This window comes from Carlito syrichta, unplaced genomic scaffold, assembly GCF_000164805.1.
Source record: "Carlito syrichta isolate Samal-C Ts95f unplaced genomic scaffold, Tarsius_syrichta-2.0.1 Scaffold310924, whole genome shotgun sequence".
NCBI lineage: Eukaryota > Metazoa > Chordata > Mammalia > Primates > Tarsiidae > Carlito > Carlito syrichta.
Genome location: NW_007255020.1, coordinates 364,705 through 370,921, shown reverse-complemented (window position 1 = coordinate 370,921; position 6,217 = coordinate 364,705).

The following is a 6,217-nucleotide window of genomic DNA, read 5'->3' as shown; positions in this document are numbered from 1 at the left end:
GTGAGGAGGGTTGTGGGGGGATTTGGAAACCATCAGCACAAGCTGGACTAGATAACAAATGTAGCCAGATGGTTGGAAAAGATGGAAAATAGATCCGATATTGTGTGATGAAAAGGAAGCTGAAATGAGTGTGTCCCCAAGGTGGGAAGGGAAGGTGGGGAAAGAGAAGATGAAGAGGCCAGAACATAAGCAGATAAAAAGAAAAACAGCAGATGTTTAAATGTGAAAGAGCGCTGCCTTGAGAGAGGAGGAAATTGTAGCCATGACAAAAAAGAATGAGAATGAGAATGACAAGTGACAAGTGACAGGAGACTGGGTTAGAAACCCCATCTCCAGTCAATGTTATTGACTCCTCCTTCCATAAATCTGAACTCTTTCCCTGTAGAGTGTTCTAATCTCAAACCGTGATAGATTATTTTCTTTTGTACAGAGGCTTATTCTAACTAACATAATGATTTTGGAAAGAGAAAAAGACCCATGGCCTAGAGTAAATTCAACAAAACTTTTATTTTATTTTATTTCCCACTGACATTGGGCGCCAGTGTGAGAATGAATTACTGTGGCTCCCCCTTACGTAGGACCAATAGACCTCAGAATTTATTTGTGGTACAATCTCCAACCACGAATAAAATCAATAGCTGAGAATTACAAATACCGGGTAGTCCCATGCGGAGAGATGGATTGCCTTGGGGCTAAAGCAGGCTGGTAACACCCAGAGGTGATTGGCAGGCAATTATTTTTTTTTTAACTTTCCAAGTCTCTAGGGTGAAAGAGCAAGGACTTGAAGCAGTAAATGATGTTTTACAGAAGACTTTTCAATGCCAGTGATCTATGACGGCATTAGAAACCCACTTGGGAACATGACTACACAAATGTAATTGCTACAACAAAAGGCCATGGCTACTTCACCACTTAGATCCAAACCTCAATAATCTGTAACCATTATGTACATTTCTGGCTGAAAAAGCCATGCACTTTACCACTATATTTTTGTCTTCCAGAAAGCTTCTGAACCTCCTAAGTTCCTAGGAAATTGAATTTATAGCTCTAATGAACCCCACTGGTACCCATCGATTAGATGCCACTCGACAGTGAAACCACCCTCAAGCTCTTTCATCTTTCAAATCCTGGTTTTAGAAGTAGAGACTAGAGAACCAAAATACAGGAGATACACACCAAAGCAAAGACACCTCACTCCAGTGAAGCTAAACCAATGTCCTTCCAATGGCATGATTAAAAATACATATGAAAATATATCTTATGTATATTCATATTATAAAGAACCATGTTACATTAAAAATTATACTGTGTTGAAATATTTCCAGCTATCAGGAAAGACATCTGTAACATCACAGTTACAAAAGCACTTACAAAAGCACCTTCTCCTAGAAATTGGCAAAGATCATGAAGCCTGCCAACCAAAACATGGTGGTGCCACAAGTACAGGAAAGATGCCATATCCATGGGGTCTCCACATCACCTGCAACGGCAGCCCTCTCAACTCATTCTCCTTGAACTCTGCCTGCTTCTCAGAGGCAGACTCTCTAAGTCTCCTTCCTCTCAGGTTCCATCACTGAGTTAGTGTGTTGTCACTTCTCATGTGAAAAATGCAACAGCTCTTGAGACATTCTGTATCCAAGGTGCAGACCCCCTGAATCATGCCAAGCCACTCAAACCCCGGTAGCACCCCCAAATTGGAGTCATCTTCATAATGACATGTGGGGCTATTGCACCCTCCACATCAGTCACCCACATGAAGAACGGCTGTTTTCAGTGGACTGAAAATGATGCATTGATGGAGATTTCCAAAGGCTACAGCAGCAAGGTCAGAATCCGACCCCTCTCTCCTCCTTGGGGCTGGATCCTCCTCACCCTAACATGAATTTCCTATATGAGCATCTTTCTTCAGGAAATGTTTTCCCCAGCCCTACTACTCACCCTGTATTGACTAACCTTTCATTAGACCCTGAGGATTCTGGGGAAAAATGCAAATTGTCTAGGAAGTTCTCTTGGCAAGAATAATTTTTTTTTGAAAATTACACATGGAGCCGGGCTCGGTGGCTCAGCCTGTAATCCCATGCCTTTGGGAGGCTGAAGTGAGTGGATGGCCTGAGCCCGCGGGTTCGAGACCCACCTGGGCAACTTGGCGAGACCTCATCTCTACAATAAATAAATAAAAAATGAGCCGGGCGTGGTAGCGCGCGCCTGTAGTTCCAGCTACTTGGAAGGCTGAGGCAGAAGGATCGCTGGAGCCCAGCAGGTCAAGGCTGCAGTGGCCGGGAGCAGCCACTGCACTCCAATCTAGGTGACAGAGTGAGACTCCAATTAAAAAAAAAAAAACACAAAAATTACACATGGGCCAGAACCTGGTATAATCCATGCGCCAGAATAGTCAAAGACATTATTATTTTTTTTTATTGATGAGAACCTAGAACAAAGCACTTCTTTCATGTCACCCTGTGCCATTTCACAATATGTTTAGAACTGCCAAGCTCAGTCCAAATCTCAGGGGGAAAGTCATTAGAAGAAATATGATTAAAACAAGCTCTGTATAACAAAGCTATTTCGGTCCCTAGAGATGGTTCACTGTAAATGAACTGCCACATGTATAAAAAAATACTCTGCCAGTAAACACATATGCTTTTCTCAAAGAGTTATTAAAACAGAATCAATTTTATTAGTGAAGCAACTAAATGAAATATTCACCAAGGGAGAGAGGCAGAAAAGCACATGGAGACAGACAGGAAGAGTGCTATTCTAGACTGGGTGGTCAGGGAAGGTCTCTCTGATGAAGTGACAACTAAGAGACTTGAATAGAGTGAGGAAGCAGGTACTAGGATCATCTAGGGGAATGAGTTCCCGGTAAAGGGAACAACTCGTGCGAAGACCCTAAAGCAGAAAGAAGCAAATGTAGTTGGTTAGAGCAGAGGTCAGAAAGCTATGGTTCACAGCCTGGTTTTATAAATAAAGTTTTATTGGCATATTTGTTTATTTACATATTGTCTATGGATGCTTTTGCTCTACAGTGGCAAAGTCGAGTAGTGATGACAGAGATGGTATGATTAACAAAGCCCAATTTTCATCTAGCCCTTTAGAGAAAGTCTGCCAAACCACTGTGTAGCATGAACATCAAAGAGCTGAATGTAACCAGGAGACAGGCAGGAGCTGGATGGCTTAGGGCCTGGTAGGTAGGTAGGTAAAACACCCAAACAACCAACTACCCATCAAACTAAAGATATGTCCCCAAGGGGTTCAAAGTGTAGATATTATTTACAAATTAGGTTCAAAGGCTTCTTTGCACGGACTCAGTCCAGGGTACCCATCCAACCTCTGCTTAATTTCTGGTCTCCCAGATTCTCAGTCTTGTTTCCTGTGTGACAGGGACATGCACATCTGAGAGGCTCTCAGAGACATATCCACAATAGGCCTGGACAAATGAGGAGATATATAAAACTGTGCATTCCCAAGTAATAATGATATGCTACAGGTTATCTTGATACAAATGTGGTAGTTTAAGTTATGTCACAAAACACAATGAAACCACTGTTATAGACTATGTTTTCTAGCATTTTTTTTTTTTTTTTTTTGAGTTGGAGTCTCACTTGGTCACCCAGACTGGAGTGCAATGGCCGCTCTCGGCCACCGCAGCCTCGCCTGCTGAGCTCCGACGATCCTTCCGCCTCAGCCTTCCGAGTAGCCGGAATTATAGGCATGCGCTACCACACCCGGCTGATTTTTTTTTTTTTTTTTTATTGTAAAAATGAGGTCTCGCTGCCCAGGCGGGTCTCGAACACGCGGGCTCAAGCAATCCACTCACCTCAGCCTCCCAAAGGCGCGGGATTACAGGCTGAGCCACCGAGCCCGGCTTGTTTTCTAGCATTTTTTAAATTCCAGTAAAATTCCCCAGAAGGTCCCCAGTAAGACCTTACTACTCAAAGTGTGGTCCAAAGACCAGCAGCATCAGCATCAGCATCACCCAGGAGCTGGTTAGAATCTCAGGCCTTGACCTAGACCTACTGAATCAGAATCTACATTTTCACAAGATCCCCAGGAGACTTGGCCATTAAAGTTTAAGATCATTATTCTAATAAGGATTTTTTTTTTTTTTTTTTTAGTTGGAGTCTCATTCTGTCACCTAGACTGGAGTGCAGTGGCTGCTCCCGACCACCGCAGCCTCGACTTGCTCGGGGTCCGGTGATCCTTCAGCCTCAGCGTCCAAGTAGCTGGAACTACAGGCGCGTGCTACCACATAAGGAATGGTTTCTTTCTTTCTTTCTTTTTTTTTTTTTTTGAGTTGGAGTTTCACTCTGTCGCCCAGACTGGAGTCCACTGCGGCCTTGACCTGCTGGGCTCCGGCGATCCTTCTGCCTCAGTCTTCCAAGTAGCTGGAACCACAGGCACGCACTACCACACCCGGTTAATTTTTTGATTTATTGTAGAGATGAGGTCTCACCAAGTTGCCCAGGCAGGTCTCTAACCCACGGGCTCAGGCAATTCACTCACCTCAGCCTCCCAAGGAGCGGGATTACAGGCTGAGCCACCGAGCCCAACTAAGGATTGGTTTCTAACTACTCTTTTTCAGGGATTGGAAATAGTTTGAGATCATTGTTCTAACAGGGATTGTCTTCTAATTACTCTTTTTCAGGGATTGGAAATGTAGAGTTTTAAATTTCTAAGAGGTTAACCTGGTGAATACTACTCATACTAGTGAAAATTCAATCCGACTTAAATGTTTAATAATAGGGGTTTGGCTAAATAAATGCTGGTACATTTATTCATACAGAAATAGCATGCAGCTGTCAAAATCAATATTGCAAAAGAATAACATGAGAATATATTCATAGTTTATCATTAAGTGAAAAAATCAATTATAAATAGGACTAAAACTAAAACAAATGTAGAGATATGACTAAAGTCGAGAATGTAAATGATATGAAGGGAGACTAAAAACACCTCAGAATTTATTTATAAAAAATTATGTACTTATTTTTACACGTTTAAACTTTAGTCACCTCCAAACTCTTCATTTGATGCAATACACCTATGGAGACGCTTTCCCACTGCTCAAAACAGTTTGTTTGTTTTTTTTTGAGTTGGAGTCTCACTCTGTTGCCCAGACTGGAGTGCAATGGCACACTCCCGGCCACTGCAGCCTCGACCTGCTGGGCTCCAGCGATCCTTCCGCCTCAGCCTTCCAAGTAGCTGGAACTACAGACGTGTGCTACCACGCCCAGCTAATTTTTTGATTTATTGTAGAGATGAGGTCTTACCAAGTTGCCCAGGCGGGTCTTGAACCCACGGGCTCAGGCAATCCGCTCACCTCAGCCTCCCAAAGCGTGGGATTACAGACCGAGCCACCAAACCTGGCTCAGAACAGTTTTTTAATTCCTCAATGTTGATAACTTTTAATGCTTCTGCCATTTTTTGGTTTCACCTCTTCTACACTGGCAAAATGTTTCCCCTTGAGGACTTTTTTCATCTGAGAAAACAAACCAAAAAAAAAAAAGCTGCTCAGGGTGGGTGAATAGGGAGGGTAGGGCATGGAGATCATGCTGTTTTTGGTCAAAAAACTGAACATTCAGTGTGGTGTGGGCAGGTGTGCTCATAAATCACCCATCATAATATGGGCAAATGTGTTGAAAGAATCGCCAAAAAAAATTAATTGAAGCTGAACACAGCCTCTTACAACAACGCTAGCGGGTACACTGATGCCCATGGGTTCCTAGAACATTTTACCTAGCAGGGGAAGCCTATACTACAAGGGGCCTGCCCTCTAAAAAATAATTCCGATTTGTTTGGGGTCCCCATATAAATCTTAACAATATAGTAATGATATAGCCAGTAAGATGAGAAAGGGAAGAAAGACAAGAAGGACAAGGCAGTGTAGATTCAATCATCTTTTATAGCTACAGGTCAAAAATACCATTTAAGACTGATACATTAAGTAACAGATTATAATTATATTTAAAGATATAAAGTCAATCAATTAGTCAATAAATCAATAGTGGGTGTTGAGGGATGAAGAGAAGTAGGGAGAAAGTAGAAACATTAACTTATTACATCTTTTTTTTTTTTTTTACAAGAAGTTAATAAATGCTGCCTAAAAATATGAAGGATTAAGAAATTAATATAAGCCGGGTTCGGTGGCTCAGCCTGTAATCCCGTGCCTTTGGGAGCCTGAGGTGAGTGGATTGCCTGAGCCCGTGGGTTCGAGACC